This window comes from Lissotriton helveticus, chromosome 3_1 (assembly GCF_964261635.1).
Source record: "Lissotriton helveticus chromosome 3_1, aLisHel1.1, whole genome shotgun sequence".
In the NCBI taxonomy this organism is placed as follows: domain Eukaryota; kingdom Metazoa; phylum Chordata; class Amphibia; order Caudata; family Salamandridae; genus Lissotriton; species Lissotriton helveticus.
The window spans coordinates 336,808,687-336,829,898 of NC_136061.1; the positions used below are offsets into that span (position 1 = coordinate 336,808,687).

Consider the following 21,212-nt stretch of genomic DNA (forward strand, 5'->3'; position numbering starts at 1 on the left):
AATCTCCAAAGCTTGGGACGGTTTAAGAGATTGCAAACTTTCTGTCTCATCCCCTTTCAATTTACACTGATTGAGAGATATCCAGTGCTGTACCAAAGAAAGTCCTAAGTTTCCTGTAATTTTAAACACCATCTGTCTATTGTCTACGCACATGAAAAAAGTAAACCCAAAGGAATGAATGAGATGAGGACGAGAGATCATATATAAAATTAAACAGTAAAGGGGGACACCACATGACAACATTTATGAGAAGTCAATAAAAAAAGGCATAGAGGCTAAACAGACTGTATATTTCAGAAAAGTTTAGAACCATTTCACTGAAGTGTGCGTGACACGGAGGTCCTCCAATAGGGACATCAGAATCCGGTGATCTATGGTGTCAAAGGCCACAAATCTAGGAGAATCAAAGCTGCTGGACAGCCTTGATCTGCCAAACAGGGCAGTTCGCCCAGGGCGTGACTACAACTGCTTCAATGTGGCAGCTTGAAGTTCATACCTAAAAAGCGACGGTAGTAAAATATTTTTGTGAAATTTTGCTGCAACAACATCCACAGTGAAACCTGTTGGCCCACTATTGAGCATTGTCTGCTTCTGTTTCAATGAAGAAAGGCAAAGTCTGAGGTGACTGAAGAAAAGGGGCACCGCAAACAAATAGTGATTTACAAGTATTTTTTGTCCATCAGGCTTGGAGATGTTTAAAATGTTTTCCTTTAAAGTGTGCTGGTTGATTACACTCGGTCATACAACCTACAACTTTATGTTCTCTAATAATGGAAAAAAATCACAAATGCTATATTAAGAGCAGAAAAAATATGAGTATAAAAAGCAGATTTTGCTGATCCAATGGCACACTTGTAATTGTACATTTGTCATATAAGCTTTTGGAAGAATCGTACTCCTACCCCCTTTGACGTTCTAAATTACAAAGAGTTCTCACCGTGTTTACCTGTCCAGGGAACTAGGCATTTTTTAGATTTTTAAATATTTAAATAAAGCCCTTTAGAGCAACTAGATGATCTAGGCAGCAGTATCCTATTTGGATCTTCAAAAGGGGCTATATTTGCAAAGGATGTTTAGAATGCAAGACATTCTGATGTTCTACTTACAATATTTTATCATTTCTGTACTCCCAGTTTTATTAACAGATACTGGAAGATATAGCCAAGAAAAAGGAAAGCTAAAATAATATGACCATGGAATTGTAAATGGGTTACAGATTGACACGAGGAATCAGTGCAGATAATATATAATAAATGGCCTTTGGAATTAGTAGGTCTTGGTACTTTCAGTGCCAGATCAAAGAGAGAAAATAATTCAATGAGTCGTTCTGGCAGCTTGCCAAAACGAATGGTTAAATCTCCTGAAAGTATTGCTTCGACTATATCTGAGCTGATTTGGGCCAAAGAAGATGCTAGCAAGTTGAAGGTTTCAACATTAGATTGCGACGGTCAGCAAGCTAACAGAATATTCCGGATTAATTGGGCTCGGACGATAATTTGGACCAGCAGCGTTTCTAGGGCAGAGTTTGTAATACAGTGCAGCTCTTTGTGGTTTAGGATTTCCTAATCTGGCAGCCCCCGCCACGTCTGGCATTTCTGTATGAATACAGCTTTTCATGTCCCATTGATGTAAGATCCCTCAGAATAAGGCACAATCATCTCAATCAGGTTTCTGTACGACATATAATATCCAAGTTACATGCTAAAACTAGGTATTTAATATTCATGTGGTTCTTTACAGCAGGTCTTACATTTAGAAGCATATTGTCCAAAGGAATTGGAGTGTTCTCGAAGTTCGAACAACAATGCCTGCTCACAACTAATTTAAGAGTGTCCTAGTTAAAGGATTCTCAGTCACAGGTGATGCTTTAAGGTGACACGCCAGTGGATAGGAGAACATTGATTTTATAAATTTTCTAAATGTCAAATGAATCTCTTCTCAACTATGTTCGAGATCAATGTCGACCAGCACACTGTCGGGCAGCATATCTTGCAGCTGAGAGCATTCCGGGAGAGGGCTGGCCCAGATAGACTTGCCTTTGGCATACATTCGGCGCAACACTGGCACGCCCACTGCACGCACCTGCTGAGTAAGGTGTCAACTTAAATAGCCCGACTGGGCTTTGTGCATTGTACGATGCCCAGAAAGGCTGGATAACTAACTTCTGTGCGGTAAAAGAGAAAAAACAAACCACACAAAGGCACAACAAATAACAAATATGGCAGCCAAAATTGATGGCAAAATGCAAAAAGAAGCAAGGAAACCTTTGCTTTTCTCTATTTACAATCTGTCAAAAAGGTAGAAAACAACAATAAACAGATAAAATATGTTTATATGAGGTATATGCGGGACACATTTCAATTAAGTTCCCAAAATACTATAATATCTAAACTCCATCTATAAAGAAGCAGGCTATTTTTTAAAAAGTAAAAATATGAAATCAATGATCTCATTATTTCAAGTTGGACAGAAAGTTTTCACACAAATTGGGTTACCGAGGATCGCGTTATGAGGACTTAACTGTTTTAGTGGAAGAGATGCCTTACCTATCACTTTATACTATATATCTTCAGAGTACGTAAAAGTGGATTAAGAATAGTACATTCATACTTTACCTCCATGACTTTTTGTTGTTGATATTTTAGTTACAATGTTGTAGAATAATATTTCTGTAGTTGGCATTCTGACATACAACTGTATAAACGTGCATTGGACGAGGAGAATGTTTCAAAAAGAACCAACCAATATATTGCTGGTTAATTAAGTATACTGCCATGCAAGCTCATTTGGCTGACCCGAGAATGGATCTATTGATACAAATGAACTCTCTTGCTATCTCCCAGCACTAAGTGACTAGCAACATACTATAACATCAGCAGTCTGTTTCCTTTTACCAAGTCAACTTCATTGTTTGCATAAAACGTCGTACAAGGCAAAATAAGTTGACAGTCATGATAAAGCCCTTCTAATTCTAGCAGAATATTTGGCATTTGAATATTCAGAACGTTTTGACTGCCTGCAAACAGACATGGACGTGCATACCTTTTGACAGACTTTTTAAAGTTTGCTTGCTTGAGTCCGGTTAATTTTCTCAGAATAGTTCTTAAGGTGTGGACCTGGGAGCTAGTTACAATACCTCAGTCTCTTTGCTGCAAGATTGGTGGGTTGCTCTAGAAATAAGAAAGACAAGATTAAAAGTGTTATGGTTCCTTATTTGTGTAACCAGTACCTGCAAAGCGTCAGTCTTGTATGTGTGCTCAGTAAACCCAATTCCTACGGCCTTCATTACGAGTGAGTGGTCCCATTAGTTGAGATATCGCAGTTAGGAGTTTGGTCCCCTCGATAAAGGTTGGCAGGCCAAACTTGCAGAAATTTACGTATGTAAAATGTTTTATAATTAGCGAAACAAGCAGATTTTTTTGCATTGAGAACCAAAATCTGCATGTTAGCCCCCATTATCTTGGATAAAACTCGACATTGAGAGTTATTTATCGGACCCAATAAACTGCAAGCCAGCGGAGTCAGATTCTATTGAGTACGATACATTTTTACCCAATCAAAGCACCACTCGTAATGAGGGCATAAGCATGCTTTATGAAAACTCTCCCGCATTTATGTTCATACCAAACGCTTGTTATTCATGTTTAGTATTTTTATTTACGTCTGACTGGGCGATTTGCATAAATTTGAAAGTGCTCGCTCCATGTTCAAATTCCCAGCATCCCTTAAGTACAAATGATCCCTAAACACGTCTTCCCCATTTGTGCCATTGGTCTGCTTGATTTACCATGTCAAACCCTATCCATACGCCTGCCACCAAGGAACTCTTACGAGAAAAAAATGATCTGCCCTGACTTGAGTAATCACGCTGATGACACCAACAGAAGGTGTTGGAAATTCATGACACCTAATAAAAATAATAAGAAATGAATTGTCATGTGCTTGAGTAATTCAATCTTGTCCTCGAGTGTGGCATTCACAGACGAGGTTCCCTTGCTCAACCAGCTTTACCAACGCATTCTCTCACCCTATCTTAAAGCCGGGTCATATCTTTTCAGCTGCTGTCTGGTAGAGACAAAGTCCTGCTCACACCCTGGCTGCGCTCTCATCTGAACAACGTTGATAACAATGGTGCTAAAGAGCGTAGAAGGGCAGAATACCTCTGCATAGAGGCCTACATGTCCATAGTAAAAGTAGACTGAACAGAAAATACCAGTCGAATGGCCAGCGATTGGTCAACGTAATTCTCTTTGTTATGCTGTTGTATGTCCGGTGCGATCTCGGTATTTAATTCGGGTTCAGAGAGAACCTAAAATCTGTGGCCCACGGTGGCACTGTACCAGTTACACCATTGATAGCTGTGCCCCTGTTAAGCTCTCCATCATATTAGCAAATGTCACTTGGTAGGTCTAAAATCCTCAAAAAAATAAATGAGACTCAAATGGACAGACTGCTTCTCTTGGCCACAATACTTTCTTAGGGTTTCTTTTTTTCATAATATAGTAGAAGTTCTTTCCTTACCTCAATGTCTATGCTTTATGGTAATAATAATTAGGTTTTGCTGCAAGAGTTGCAGTCAGTCTTCTCCAGAGCTCACTCAATCAATCAGTCATTTGTTAAGCGCACTACATACCCGCGAGAGTCTCAAGGCGCTGGGGGGGAGTTGGGGGCCGCTACTGATCGATTAGCCAGGTCTTTAGTATCCTCCTGAAGGTAAGCAGGTATTGGGTCTGTCGTAGGCTCAGTGGGAGGGTGTTCCATGTCTTGGCGGCGAGGTGGGAGAAGGATCTCCTGCTGGTGGTTGTTCTTCGGATGCGCAGGACGGTGGCGAGTGAGAGGTCGGCGGAGCGTAGCTGGCGGTTGGGGGTGTAGAAGGAGAGCCATCTGTTGAGGTAGGCTGGGCCGGTCTTGTAGAGTGCCTTGTGTGCGTGGATGAGGAGCTTGAAGGATATCCTCTTGTTGACGGGGAGCCAGTGTAGGTTTTTCAGGTGGGGGGGTGATGTGGCCGTGTCGTGGTACATCGAGGATCAGTCGTGCTGAGGCGTTTTGGATGCTTTGTAGTCGATTGATGAGCTTGGTCGGGGCTCCCGCGTAGAGGGCGTTTCCGTAGTCGAGTTTGCTGCTGACGAGGGCCTGGGTGACTGTCTTTCTTGTATCTGTCGGGATCCATCTGTAGATCTTGCGGAGCATGTGGAGGGTGTTGAAGCAGGAGGAGGAGACGGCGTTGAGTTGCTTGGTCATTGAGAGCGTTGAGTCGAGGATGATTCCCAGGTTGCGTGCGTGGTCGGTGGGTGTCGGGACTGCCCCCAGTGCCGTTGGCCACCAGGAGCCGTCCCAGGCTGACGGGTTGGAGCCAAGGATGAGGACCTCCGTCTTGTCCGAGTTCAGCTTCAGACGGCTGGTCTTCATCCAGTCGGCAATGGAGGTTGGCTTTGGCGGTGATGGGGTCCTTGGTGAGGGAGAGGATCAGTTGAGTGTCGTCGGCGTAGGAGATTTTGTTGAGGTCGTGCTGTTGGGCGACATGTGCGAGCGGGGCCATGTAAATGTTGAAAAGTGTCAGGCTGAGGGAGGATCCTTGAGGTATGCCGCAGATGATCTCGGAGGCTTCGGAACGGAACGGGGGGAGGCGGACGCTTTGGGTTCTGCCGGAGAGGAAGGAGGTGGTCCATTCCAGAGCCTTGTCTCGGATCCCTGTGGCATGGAGGCGTGTGTGTAGTGTGCGGTGGCATACGGTGTCGAAGGCGGTGGAGAGGTCTAGGAGGATGAGTGCTGCAGTCTCCCCGTTGTCTAGCAGGGTCATGATGTCGTCGGTGGCGGCGATGAGGGCGGTCTCGGTGCTGTGGTTGCCGCGGAACCCTGAATGGGAAAGGTCCAGGATTCTGTTCTCTTCGAGGTATCGGGTTAGCTGTCTGTTAACTATTTTCTCGATGACCTTGGCCGGGAAGGGGAGCAGAGAGATGGGTCGGAAGTTCTTGAGGTCTCTTGGGTCTGCCTTGGGTTTTTTGAGTAGGAGGTGGCAGTTTTCCACCCTGGTTCTCCGAGCTTCTTCTTGTCCCTGGCTGAGCTGTTTTCTAAATTGATGACTGATGCCTCAGCCCTACACTTACAAAGTACCTAAGCTATCTGTAAGCAACAGTCCTGTGCCCTGCTCGTTGTAACACTAATTCCAGGAAGAGTTAACACAAGTCCAGATCCCAGGCCAGTGGTCGAAGTGGTATAGAAAAGTATGGGAACTCTGATCTTGAGTACAGTGGGAAAGGGATCAGGGAGGGATGAGCGTGGGTGGGAGCGGGGTCAGAGATGGGGCTAAAAATAACAAAATATTATCTATTTTGTTGGCCTTTCACCGAGTGGTAAATGCATATAAAGATAATGCACAGAACATATATGAAGAATTAATGCCACTTAGATTTATCAGCTGGAAATTCATTTTTTCTGGTAAGAAAGCTCGGTTGGTTAATTAGATCACTCAAGATGTCAGTGGGTGTATAACAGAATGGTCACTGATTGGAATCCTGATCGGTGCACTGGGGGAAAAGTGACATATTTATAGTGCTAAAAGATCCGAGCCAGTAACAGAAAGCGCTGTTAGTGTATACCAATAGGTTAAAATATATATCACACAGACAAAGGTGGCACCCAGTGTAAATAAGCTGTCACAAAATGTACAAAAGTTATGTGTAAGTTGCTGACTATACCCAGTTGTAGGAAAGTGCCCCTTTTTGCATGCTTACCCCCACCATTTTCTCCGATTCATGATGCCAACTTGGCTGAGTGTGCTCTGGGATCCTGCTAACAAGGCCACACCACCTGTGTTCTTTCTCAAAACAGTACCTTTTTTCCACAATTGACACAATTCTGTGCTAAATTAAGTCCCTTGTAAAAGGTACACTGGTACGAAGGGCCTTGTGACCAGAGCGGGCCTCTGAGGGATGCAGCATGTATATGCCACCCTCAGAGACCCCTCACCTTAACACCCACACACTGCCACTACAGGCTGTATGTTTTGGTGCAGACCAAGCTGAAGAGGAGTCGACATGGCACACCTCCCTGTCAGCCATGCCCGTGGCCTGGGTAAGTCATCCTTAAAATAGTAGGCCTTACAGCCTGAAGGCAGGGTGCAACATATCACAGGTAAGGGCATAGCTGCATGAGCAATATGCCCCTACAGTGTCTGTACCATTCACAGACATTGTAAGTGCAGTGAAGCCATTTTGAGTACATGTGCTGGGAGTTTGTCATTACGAACTCCACAGCTCCATGATTGCTTTACTGAAAACTGTGAATTTTGGTTCCAAGCTCCTCAGCATAATAAACCCACACCAATGCCAGTTTTGGATTGATTATAAAAAGCACTCAGAGGTTATCTTAGAGATGCCCCTGAAAAGCGACCAACTTCGGGGGTGTGGCCAAGACGGCGAACATGGCGGACGCAGCCTAGACGAGCTCCGTCCCGCCGAATCTTCATTCTGCCTATATCCTGCATCGCCCCGACCACACAGCCCCCAAAACCGAGTGGCTATAAGCGGCCCTGGTGACGACCCCCCGACGGCGACTTGGGAGTTTCGGCGGTCCGGGGCCAGAGAGATACGGCCGCCGAGGGCCCGACGGAGGCCTTCATTCCTGGTTGCGGCCGGGACCTCGATTGCCGGTTAACCCGACCGGAAGTGAAGGGAAGCCGGGGTGCGCCGGCGGAAGGTGCCGCTTCGGCGAAAAGAAGCTGCGGAGCGGCGGTGGGGGATGGGCTGACCCCGTCCGCGCCTGGACGGTCAGCGCGATAGTGCCAACGAAGGAGGACGAAGAAGGCGCCCTAACATCAACTACAGAGGGGTGAGGAGTGGTGGTGGGGCGTGTGACCCAGTGGGGGAGGGGGCACTCTGAGACCGTGCCGGACCCCATTCGGCGGCGGGCTCGAGCCGCGGGGCTGAGGCGTATTGAAGCATCAGGGAGGCGGCTGCCATACCGACTCCCCTAACGGTCCCCCCCCCCTCCTCATTGGAACTGTGACCCTGCAGGTACTGGGCAATAGGTGCGCCCCGCTCGGCGTCCGTGTCGGACCACGGTGAAGGGAGCAAGCTGGACAGACCCCCGCAGCCCTCGCACAGACGCTAGCTGGCCGACGGCCCCGGGACACGTGGGCGTAGCAGTTGGGAGACGCGACACGGACCTGTGGCGGAGTGAGTGGCCCCTGTTGCCGCGTGCCTCGGCCGTGTGGACCCAGCACTATCTCCGGCCATTGGGCACATAGTGACTTACAGGTGAACCGCAGGGGAGTGCTCTGCATTCCGAGACTTCCAGGGCCACGACCTACCCCGGTGGCCTCGAAGGCGCTTGTCACCGGAGAACGCACATCCAGTGAGTGGTGCCCTTGGCTGCTGGCTCCCCCGGAATTGAAACTACTACGCTGCCTGCGCCATGCCATGACGAGAGGGGGCGGCGGTGGCAACGCTCCCAAACAGGGCCCGATGGACAAGTTCGTGGGCCTCGGTGGATCTCAAGAAGAAAGTTGGGGATCCAGAAGGGTCTTGCTCTGCGGGTGGAGGATGCGGAAGGGAGGGCCAGAAGGAACAACCTGCGCTTCGTGGGCTTCCCGGAGAACTGCGAAAAAGGGAACATGGAGGCCTTCCTGACCCAATGGCTGGAGGGATGGCTCCCCCCGGACTCCCTGTCGCGCTGCTTTGTGGTGGAGCGGGCGCATCGGGCACTTCTTCCCAAACCGCCCACTGGAGCTCGCCTCCGCTCGGTGATTGCTAAACTGCTAAATTACCACGATAGGGACGTTATCCTACGTCAAGCCCGCGCCCAAGACCCTCTAATGTTTGAGAACCACAAAATCCTTGTATTCCCGGATTATACAAAACTGGTCCAGCAGCAGAGACAGTCGTTTACCGCGGCCAAAGCACGTCTGCGAGAGCTCAAGATTCCATATGCTCTACTCTTCCCGGCACGCCTGCGGGTGGTCTTTCAATCCCGCACCCAGTTCTTCAATTCCCCGGAGGAAGTGTTTGAGTGGACAGACGAAACGGTGCGAGTCAAGGTGAACACTCCCCCTAGGAGTAACTCGGATTCGTCGACCACCGAGAGACCCCCGAGGACGCCTAGGAGATCACGCAGCAAGAGCAACTGGAGGTCGCGCTCCCAGAAGCGCCCGCCTCCCTGCGACGAGACAGCCGAGGCGCCGGAGGGGACGGATTCTTCCCCCTCTAAATCCTGAGATCCTCACACTTACGCTGATTCCAGAATTGGGCCTGTAAGGCTGATGAGGTGCCTTGCCGGATGGAGCAGGCCTGGCACTGCTCATGGACATGCCACTTCCAGATGAACTGCATAATTCCTTGCCTATGGGTGGCGGTGGGTCGGGAGGCGCTCGCACGAGAGCGGGCCTACTCCCGGAGTTCATTCCCACGTGTTGGGTGGGGGGTTGTTGTGTACGTGGTGGGTAGTTGGGTGGGATCCATTGGTGTAGTGGGTCTTGGACCTCCCGTTGGAGGGTTGCGATTGCCTGCACCGCGACAGGTACTTCAATGTTGCTGAGGTATGGGGTGGGGGGGGGTGGGGGGGGGTCGTTGGTATAGTTTGGGGTGCGGGAAGGGGTGTAGGGGGGGTCAGGGGTTTTGGGGACCCGGGGATGGTGGGGGGGAAGTTGGGTCTAGTTCTAGCACGGTGTTTACGAGAACTTGGAGGCAGCGATATGTGCGTGTGTGGTCTTGGTGGCCCGAAGATCTCAGACTTTGGACGATTGATGGCGGCTGAAGGACAGGGGGCGAATCTTTCGCGAGCCTCGCTGCGTATATTGAGCTGGAATGTGAGAGGGATGCTTGACAAAATTAAACGGAGTGTGGTTCTACGATTGGGGAAGACTGAAAAAGCGGATGTTTTGCTACTTCAAGAGACACACCTTATGGGCACCAAAGTCCTTAGTTTACGGAGGTATGGATATGAACAAGTGTTCCATGCTGGGTTCACGAGGGGGTCCAGGGGTGTCGCTATCCTGATACATCACAGGGTCCCTTATACACATGACACACAGTGGCTGGATGTGCATGGACGATACGCATTTATTAAAGGGAGGCTGGGGAGTGAGCCAGTGGTCTTTGGCAGTGTGTATGCTCCACCCCCCCCTTCCAGGATGCTATGATTGAACGACTGTTCGATGTGTGGACTGAGGTCCCACTTGTACTGACGATTGTAGGTGGCGATTGGAACGATGTGATGGATGGGAGACTTGATCGCTGTAGGCCCGGGGGAGGTCAGCTCTCTGATACTACTACACGACTGAGCAGAATGGCGCGGCGGATGGGTTGGATTGACACCTGGCGATATCACCATGCATGCAATCGCGAATATACATTTGTCTCTGCGGTCCACAAATCCTTCTCTCGTCTAGACTACCTGTTTGTCCCACAGCCCTGGATAGGGAGGGTCGACTCTACCTCCATACTTCCTAGGGGCCTGTCTGACCACTCCCCGACCACGCTGACATTGAGCCTGGGTGTGCGACGACAGCCGTTTCGCTGGCGCCTCTCCACGTGGCACTTGCAGCGCGATGACTACCAATCACACATGAGGGAGGCAATCCCACACTACTGGGCGGAGAATGAGGACCCGAGAATGGATGCCATGACTTTGTGGGAGGCCCTGAAACCGGTGCTCCGGGGCGTAGGCATCGCATGGTGCGCCGCGCACCGTAGGACCCGCACGTTGGCTTTGGCGGAAGCGGCTGCCCAGGTGCGAAGCCAGGAGGCGAACTGCCTAATGGGAGAGAGTGGAGACGAGGTGACCAAGCTCCTACACCTCCAGCGGTCATACACCTCTCTCTTGCTGGATGAGGCCCGACAGTCTTGGCTCGCTACACAGAGCAGGATCTACCAATGGGGGGGACAAATCTAGCACGATGCTATATAGGCTGTGTCAGGATACCTATCAAGCCCAACCCCTGCCGGGCCTCCGAGACGCTGTGGGTGACCCTATTTCAGACCCCGGGGTTCTGGCCCGGACGTTTGCTAAGTACTACGAGACACAGTATGCCCCTCGGGAATCCCTCCCAGCGGAGGAGATCGACAAATTCCTCGCGGACCTTCCACCCCGAGCACTCTCGGATGAGGCCCGAGATCGATTGGACCGTCCGTTGTCAGCGGAGGAGCTGGGTGAAGCCCTAGGTGGGCTGAACGCGGGCAAGGCCCCTGGGCCCAATGGATTCCCGTGCGAATATATGAAGATGTTTCATCTCCAATTAGGGATGCGCTATAAGAAGGCCCTGGAGGTAGCTAGGGGCCGCGGAAGACTGCTAGCGGACTGGCGACATGCCGAAATTGTGGTATTTTGCAAACCAGGGAGGCCCCCAAGATAGGCCGGAATCCTATCACCCGATTTCGTTATTGAACGTTGAGGCGAAGATACTGGCAAAGGCCTTAGTGAACCGCCTCCTCCGTATATCACGGATCTGATCCATGCGGACCAGGCAGGTTTTCATGCCCCATAGAGCGACGAGACATAATATACGGCGCGCGCACTTGGTGGTGGAGGCGGTGCGGGCGGCGGGCATCCCCGCGACCCTTCTGCTGGCGGATATAGACCGCGCCTTTGACTCCCTTAGCTGGCCTTATCTTCGAGCACTCCTCCTCCGACTCAATCTGGGCCCCCGTTTTCTATCTTACATTCACTTGCTGTATACGGACCTGACGGCAGCGGTCAGGATTGCGGGGGCGGTCTCCAGCTCGTTCCCCATTGGTCGAGGCACCCGGCAGGGATGTCCCCTCTCACCGTACCTGTTCGCTTTGGCTATGGAACCGCTCGCAACATAGTGCCAGTATGGGACAGAATTCGCTCGGATATGCAGACGTGGTCCAGGATGCCCCTGAATGTCTATGGCCGCTCGGCCATTTTTAAGATGGTGGCCCTGCCCCGTATCCTCTACCAACTGCAAAATCACCCGTACCCGGTTCAGCCGCAGTGGTTTCGGCAGGTGAACTCCGCCTTGGGGCGGTTCCTATGGACTGGGGGAGCGGTGAGAGTGGCGCTCCGCACCTGCTTCCTGTCGACCTACTGTGGGGGGCTGGCCACGTCGGACATCCAGTCCTACTATCAGGCGTCGCACCTGCTTGTCCTTAACGAATGGTGGTATGGGGATCGGGGTGACCCGACCTACGCCCTAGAGAGATATCTGATGGATCCGGATACGCTTCATACTATCCTATACTCGGCGGCTATCCGGAAGAGGCTTCCAATGGTCACCCAGGTAGTTTTCAGAGTGTGGCGCGACGCTCTCCGCCGCATGGGGTGGTGGAATAGGTTAACGAGCGAGACTCCCCTGTGGCACAATGGGAGGTTGCCAGGCTTGGCTTCACTGCGGGGCTTCGAAGGCTGGGATGCCATCGGCATCTCGGCGCTGGGCCATGTTCTAAAGGGCACGACCCTCAAATCATTCCAAGCACTGCGGGAGGAATATGACATGCCCCAGTCCCAATTCTTCAAATACCTACAGCTCCGACACGCTCTGGCCCCCGCGATAGCAGACATAACGTCCTTACCAGAATTTAGCCCATTAGAAGCTAAGATATTTATGGGGGAATTGGAAACCAAGAAAATTTCGACTATATACCAAACGTTGGTGACCCACTGTTCCCCCTCTCTTGCTAAACTACGGGCGGTCTGGGAGGGTGAGCTGGGGGGGTTGGAGGAGGAGGACTGGAGGGAAGCCCTGGAGGCCCCTAGGGGAGCAGCGATAGCAGTGCGCCTGCGCTTTATCCAGTTTAAGTACCTACATAGGGCGTACTATACGAGGGAGCGACTGTGGAAGGCGGGGCTGATAGCCTCCCCGGAGTGCCTGAGGTGTGGAAGTGCGATAGGCTCCTTCTTACATACGGTATGGGAATGTGTACGGCTGCAGAAATTTTGGACTGGCGTGTGGGACTGCCTCGAGGAAGTTTTGGCATGGGAACTCCCCCGCACACCGAAACTGGGCCTCCTTCATGTTATGGAACAAGTAGGGGGTAACAGATACAAACGACACCTGCTTCTTCTGGGTCTCACGGTGGCCAAGAGGGACATAGCCCAAGCTTGGAAAGCCCCCAGGGCTCCGCTGGTAGGGGTGTGGAAGTGAGGCATGGACTTCAACATGGGTTTGGAACGCCCAATCTTTGAGGCCAGGGGCTGCCCCAAGAAGCACTATCGGATCTGGAAGAAATGGGCAGATTATAGGGGCCTGTTACTAGACCCCCCGGCACCTCGGGCCTCTGATATTGACCTTATTCACACTGCCCTGAGTGAACTGAACCACATGCTGTTCTTGAGATGCTTAAGCTCCTGTTCTGGACAATGTTAACACCGTGCAGGGTGGGCGGTGGGTACTGGGCTGGATTATGGGGAGGGGGGCTCAGGGGAACGTTGATTGAATATTTTGACTATAATTGCACTTATAAGCTCACTGTCTTCCTGCTTCAACGGAAGCAGTGTTTCTTTTCTATTCTGTCAACTGCTAAAACCAAATAAAATTTGTTCTGAAAAAAAAAAAAGCAACCAACTTCTAGTGTATTAGCTGACTGGTCAATGCCAGCTAGCCACCACCAGACAGATTCCTGACCTCACGGTGTGAGAGCCTTTGTGCTCTCGGATGGAGTTGCTTCACAGCTCCTCCTGGCAGGAACGGTAACACTTGGCGGTGAGCCGCAAACGCTCTCACCTTTGCTGATTTGGGCAGCTCCAACTAGTGGATATCCCATCCTCCTGTCTAGGCCTCACTTTTAGCGGCCAGACAAGCAGGAAAATTAGTAAGCAGAGTATGAGTGTCCACCTCAGCCGTGCTCACTCACATGGTCACCAGGAGCTGAAGCGAACCACTCTCTTAGAGCACTACTGCCCCCGACTTCAGTAACGCCCTCAAATTTAGTATTTAAGGGCTCTCCTGAACCTTGTTCTTCAGATTCGACAGACCAAAAGAAAATGATGAAAGAAGACTGCTACCGGACCAGGAACTGAGCCGCTGCAGAAAGAACACATCAAGAACCCCACCACCTGTAGCCGATCAACAACTGCTGTCCTTCCAGAAACCCTACCAGGCCTCCAAGAAACCCTGGAGACCTCCATGCCTTCAAACCATCCCCAAGAACCCCCCTTTGGGCAAGCGGTGCTAGTCCCTGGCGTCCGCTGGTCCAAAGACTGCAGTAGTTATGGGCCACAACTTGTATCGACACGACTCACTACTGCAGATAGAACCCCAAGACCACAGCGGTAGGTGACCGACACTCATGTCGACACGACTCTGCCCTGCCAGAAGAAAGCACTTCAGCGGGACGGCCTCCCCGACCTAAGGGATCTTCCTGACTCAACGACCCAAGCTGATCACATCTCCAATCCCAAGAGTCTGTAGCCTGCTCCAAGTGGCCCTTTTGGACTCCTTCTGCTCCACCTGCTCGAGCGTGGCCACTCCGAGTCTGCCCATCATCGACGGAACTCTCCAATACCCTGCGCTTCTCCCTCCCCATTACCGCGACTGCTGGGCTGGCGGTGCGCCCCTTCGACCTGCAGTGACTCGCCGATTACAACCGCAACGTACTGGCGTTGGTGGCCCACTGACTCCCTTTCATCCCCATTGCTTTCCGCTGACCACGAGAGCAAACATCATTGCCAGTATCGACCACCGCCGTGCAGATATAGAACCCTGCACCCAGCCACCCCAGTGCCGCTCATGATGCAGTGCCTTGCTCAACCTGACACTTGCCCAGTGTCGGACTAACCCTCGAAGACTGGCAATGTAAGTTGTGTACTTAGCCACTGAGGCATAACACTGTTTTCCTTCCTTAGGATTGCATTGCACTCCATCGATAACCTGCAACTGTCTTTCTTGTACGAAACTGTATGTACTGTTTTAAATCTTAACACTCAAACACTGCCACTGCAGGCTGCGTGTTTTGTTGCAGACCAAACTGAAGAGTCGACATGGCACACTTCCCTGTCTGACATGCCCCCCAACACTGCCTGTGACATAGGTAAGTCACCCCTCTAGTAGGCCTTACGGCCCAAAGGCAGGGTCCAGCATACCACAGGTGAGGGCATAGCTGCATGAGCAATATGCCCCTACAGTATCTGTGCCATTCACAGACATAGTATGTGCAGTGAAGCCATTTTGAGTACATGGGCTGGGAGTTTGCCATTACAAACTCCACAGCTCCATGATTGCTTTACTGAAAACTAGGAAGTTTGGTACCAAACTCCTCATCATAATAAACCCACGCGGATGCCAGTGTTGGATTTATTATAAAATGCACTCAGAGGGTATTTCAGAAATGCACCCTGAAAAACGACCAACTTCTAGTGTATTGGCTTACTGGTCCCCTCCAGCCAGCCACCAGCAGACAGGTTTCTGACCTCAAAGGGTGAGTGCCTTTAAGCTCTCAGAGGTCAGGAACAAAGCCTGCTCTGGGTGGAGGTGCTTTCCACCTCCCCTGGCAGTATGACACCACCTGGTGGTGAGCCTCAAAAGCTCTCACCTTGTGATGTGCTGATTTGGGCAGCTTCAACTAGTGAAGATGCCCATCCCCCTGTCTAGGCCCCACTTTTGGCGGCAGGATAGGTGGGAAAATTAATGAGCAGAGTAGGAGTGTTCATCTCAGCCTGACACACCCCTAGGGTTTCCAGGAGCTGAGATGAACTACTCTCTTAGAAATTCTCCATCTTGAATTGGAGAAGTAGGCCCAATATGAATAGGGAAGGACAGCTCTCCCAGAGGTGTGCACCCAAATGGTGTAATCACCCCATTGAACAATAGCCATTGGAACTGCACTCAACCTCAGTAACACCCTTAAATATAGTATTTAAAGGCTCCCCTGAACCTTGTTCATCAGATTTGACTGGCCAAAAGAAGAAGTCGGAAGACGACTGCTACTGGACCAGGAGTGGAACTGCAGCAGAAAGAGCCTGGAAAGAACTCCACAACTTGTATCCGGATCAACAACTGGATCTGCTGTCCTTCCAGAAACCCTGCCAGGCCTCCAAGAAACCCCAGAGAACTCCCAGCATTCAAACAATCTCCAAGAACCTTCCTTTTGGCTAGAGGCACTAGTCCCAGGCATTCGCCAGTACAAAGACTGCATTCGTTGAGGACCAACACTTGTGTCGATGCGACTCACTACTGTAAACAGAACTACAATACCACAGTGGTAGAGGACCGTCACTTGTGTTGACGTGACTCTGCCCTGCCAGAAGAAAGAACCGCAGCTGGACAGTCTCCACGACATAGAGGGATCTTCTCGATCCAACGACCCAAGCTGATCACTGCCCCGTTCTTGAAAGCCTGTACCTTCCTCCAAGTGGCCCTTTTGGCCTCCTCCTGCCCTGCCTGCTCGACCACGGCATCTGTGAGATGGTCCAACATCAGTGGAAATCCTCCATCCCCTGTGCATCTCCCTCCCCATGACTGCGACTGCTGGGATGGCGGTGCCTCCCTTCGACCTACCGTGACTCACTAACGACAACTGCAACGGTACCGGCGTTGGTGGCCCGCCAACACCAATTCATCCCCATTGATTTCCGCTTACCGCGATAGCAAACATAATTGCCGGTATCGATCGCTGTGGCATAGAAACTGAACTCTGCAACCAGCTGCCCCAGTGCCGCTGGTGGTGCAGTGTCCAGCTCAAACTGACCTTGCCTAGGGTCAGACTATCCCTCGAAGACTGGCAGTGTAAGTTGTGTACTTACCCACTGATGCATAACACTGTTTTCCTTCCTTATGATTGCATTGCACTCTATCGATTACCAGCAAATGTCTATCTTGTACCAGTACTGAATGTTACTGTTTTTAATCGACAATACTATAAAGTATTCCTACTGCCTTTTTGAAAGTATTACCTACCTGTACCTGAGTTCAAGTTGGTTCCTAGGAATAAAAGTAACTAAAAGCAATATTTTTCTACAAACATTGGCCTAGTGTCAGTCATTGAGAGTGTGTTCCTGCTTTGTACGTGTATTTACACCAAATGCATTCACACCAACCTCTGATAAACCTAACTGCTCAGCCCAGCTACCACTAATTTTATAGTAAGGGATTATCTACTTTAACCTTTGCCACACCTTGGGTACTCACTAAACTCTATGCACACGATACCTCTTTGTGGTATAGTATATAGAAAGCCAGCTTCCTACATTAATGTAAACCCTCTTTATAGATTTCCTTTCACAAGACACATTCTAGATTCTATCACCTGTACTGGCTTCCAATAAGCCTTCAGATTTGCTGATTAACCAATTGCACACATTTACATTTCTTCCAGGTAGCAGGCACCCTGGAGAAAATGCATATTTCTTCTTCAGCTGACTCTCCCTTCTCTCTTTTCAAAGTAGAGAAGACTCTTCTTCTCCCCATCCAATTTGCCAGTACGCAACCCTTTCAGGAACGGTTGTTATTTTGATTCAATTAATATAGCTTGGGAACATCATTCCCAATTTTCCCTGCCCACTTCGACCTCTGCCCCATATCATAAGCTCAGGCTGGTAGTTAAATAAACTGAAGCAGGAGGAGGGCATGTAGTGCCCCCTCCTACCTCTTGGCCCCGATTCCACTGTAATTATGCCTCTGACACACACATGCAAACCATTTTCATTTCTCTTGACACTTAAAATTTTAACACTTGTACATATCTTCTTTACTCACTTTTCTATAGAATGCTGCTTACAGTTGCCACATATGTGACCATTATTCTGTATGCTCTGGATGAGTATATTCTGAACACCTTATGGCCCATTGACAGGTATGTGGACGCATGGATGGAAATAATGCTTAGGAGGCTTGTGTGATAGGTTTTTTAATGAATTATAGTTTTATTGAGAGTACACAAAAAAACAAAATGTTTTTAACATGTGGCTTTAACAAATGTTTTCTCCCACTCCTCTTCTCAGGGTCTATGGCAATAACCCACCATTCTTACATACGTGCCTCTCCTTCGTCCGTTCCTTCCTCACCAGCTCCTGCTTCAAGATGTCCAATGGCTGGACAACTCTCCAACTCCCTCTTATTTCTCTGTCGTCTACAACCATCTCTCTGTGATTCAAACTCTGTCAAGTTGTCGCCGCATTTCCTCTTTCCACTCTCTGCTTACTTGTCCTTTTTCGCTTTGTAGGTTGCCTGGTACGCCCACACCAGCAATGTGCAATCACTCGTCTCTAACCCTGGTGCATTTACCTGGTTCCTGAGCCTCTAAAAGGTACTGTGAGAAATTCGCTGTACTTTCAGCATCAACTTTAGAGCTCTCAGTTGTGCCCCATCAGGAACACCCATCCACAGACTAAACCCACCCAGGTACCCAGAGGCGACTCAATTATCTCCATGCACTACACAAGAGTGATTGTTGGATGGAAGAGGAAACATCTGGAAAAAGCAAAAAGTCTAAGGGAATTCAAGGAGAAGTGAAACATTTGAGATGTAAACAGTGATTGCATCATTGGGAAGGTTTACCTCCTGATGGAATTTACACTCATTTTCAGGAAATCGATTGATATGTTTGCCTGTTAAGTCAAGAACATAAATATTGGGCCCAGTGGGGACCCATTTCAAAGTAATCTTTTATTTTCTGCCAGTGGTGAGCACTGACAGAACTATTGCAGTTTAAATCTCAATCCTGCCACTCACTTGGGCACATAGGTGGCTACTCGGGCCAGACAACCTCCACACTCGCTAGAGCTGCACTGTTTTTAGACCACAAACGAAACACGTATTTTGGGCTTACCAACAATATAAAGTGGCATTCAGTCGCACATTGCCTACCATTGGTTGGCTTTAATGTCGCTCTCATCTGCCTACTTCTTATTCAATGGCTTGCCTTGTCCATCTTGCATCTGTCCCTCCCCTGGGTTATTGTCAATTTACTTGTATACTTTCACTGCTCACTTTTATAGAAGTCCTTTTTTATGTCTGAAGAACTCAAAAAGAGTGCATGTGTTTTCAGGCTGTCTCCCTAGTGTGCTTCTCTTTCCTCCTCTGTGTGCTATGCTGCTCTCTACTCTTCCATCCGTGTGATTCGCCCCCAGCTCCTCTGTAATGCACTAGTTCATCATCAAGCAACTTTATTTCAGTTCAAAGAACCATACAAGTACACAGTAAAAACGAACAAAAGTACAACTTTAAAAACAAATTCAGTTGTAATACAATGATTGAGTTTGAGGATTTTTAAACCATAGATTAGGGCAAGAAAGGGCTGTTGCAAGCTAAACTTCAGAGACGAAACAGTTACCAGAACCAGAACAAAAACCTCAAAAAGAGTCCTAGGAGTGAACTTAAGCAAAATCTGCAATGCTATCCGGAAATGTACTGGTTCATAGTGCTTTGTGTCAGTATCTGTACCACCCTCAGGATGCTATAAGATTTCAAACAGTTAACATCGTGCAAGCAGAGCATAGTTCAAAAAGATAAAAAGAATGTGAAAAGTTCATGTGTCCAAAGTGCACTAAGCTTCGCGTTAGTGGCAGAGATTCATAAGATAAGGTGCCATCACATCTGGGTGATAATTCTGTAATTGCTAAACCTCGGTACTAAAACAATTGCCAGATTAACAAGAACCTCGGAAAGAAGTCCTAAAAATTAACTCAGAAAAAGACCACTTGTGCCATCAGAAGAAATATTGGTTCATAATACTTTGTTTCAGGTTCTGCCAACTCTAACAATGCTACACAAGGGAATGATTTCAAAACAGTTGCAGGGCACAAGTCAAGAAAAGAAAACAATATTAAGGATTCTTATAATAAAAGCACATTATTGTTAAACTTCTCATTAGCAGCTGGAATATGTGAGGTGAGGTGCAAACATATCAATTAATAACTCCCTGGCATTTCTCTTGAGCGAATGCTCCAGGCCCATTGTAAAAGCTTGAACAGTGAAGACAATGGATTCCTTGGTGTCATACCTCTGAATCCTACTTGCTTCCCGATGGTGCTTTGTGCCCATAAGCTTGCAAACTGGGATAACCCACCTTCGGCGAGGGAGGGCATAGGTTAGAAGGAAGAAGAGCAAGTGTTCATCCATCTCTAAGTGCGATGAGAAAAATGGGCAATTCGTGGATATGGGACATATCCTATTCAATTTGTTTGTAAAAACATTTAGGGGCAGGATACCAGATCTAAACTTCATAAGGAGGCTTTTGGCTTGCAGAGGGTGAATCCTGTCCAAATAGGATTCGAAGCTAAAATAGCACTTGCAAGAAATACATTTTTCGGTTCTGCCCCCCATATCTTGCTCATACCAGGTCTGGTACACAATACATTCCCAGTATGCTCGCTGCAGCTCAACAAGGGTAGCTTTTTTTAGAGTCAAAGGTGAATTCCAAACATCCTACATCCTAATGGCTTTGCTTAGATGTTTAATTTTACTCAGCCATGGGGTGCATACCTGTTTATCGAGGTTGGTTAGTTCTAACAGGGCTTCCCCATACAGTGAAAAAAACAACAAGTGATGGACTGAATGTGGATCAATGTCACACACTCCCCCAGTCAAAAGATCTGGGCCCAAATCCATCGTTTTTTTGCACTCCACACCACCCTGGGTCAGATAATGGCTTTATGCAAATCAGCTCTGACCCTGTTGCCCCATGGGAACAGTCCAGTCCGAACTACAACAGCCATATCTTTCCCAGACCGGAATCAAGCATCCGAGGACCGGACCGGTTTCGAGGTAACACCTCTCTTCAGCCCGGCTAGCTTGACTCCAAGTGGTGTGGAGTGCCTGGGACCCACGTCTGGGCATCCCCAGCGCACTTAGGGCGGCAATTGCAAAAAACAACAAGTGATGGACTGAATGTGGATCAATGTCACACACTCCCCCAGTCAAAAGATCTGGGCCCAAATCCATCGTTTTTTTGCACTCCACACCACCCTGGGTCAGATAATGGCTTTATGCAAATCAGCTCTGACCCTGTTGCCCCATGGGAACAGTCCAGTCCGAACTACAACAGCCATATCTTTCCCAGACCGGAATCAAGCATCCGAGGACCGGACCGGTTTCGAGGTAACACCTCTCTTCAGCCCGGCTAGCTTGACTCCAAGTGGTGTGGAGTGCCTGGGACCCACGTCTGGGCATCCCCAGCGCACTTAGGGCGGCAATTGCAAAAAACAACAAGTGATGGACTGAATGTGGATCAATGTCACACACTCCCCCAGTCAAAAGATCTGGGCCCAAATCCATCGTTTTTTTGCACTCCACACCACCCTGGGTCAGATAATGGCTT

General features: G+C 49.0%; 1 long non-coding RNA gene across 1 annotated transcript in view; it reads right to left on the reverse strand.

Annotated features, from left to right (window-relative positions):
* Positions 1–3,045: 3,045 nt before the first annotated feature.
* Positions 3,046–21,212, reverse strand: part of LOC144824531 (uncharacterized) — a 56,862-nt gene continuing 38,695 nt past the window's right edge. The window contains exon 3 of the long non-coding RNA XR_013609002.1: positions 3,046–3,170. This is a non-coding gene — a long non-coding RNA (uncharacterized LOC144824531). The remainder of the gene's footprint in view (positions 3,171–21,212) is intronic.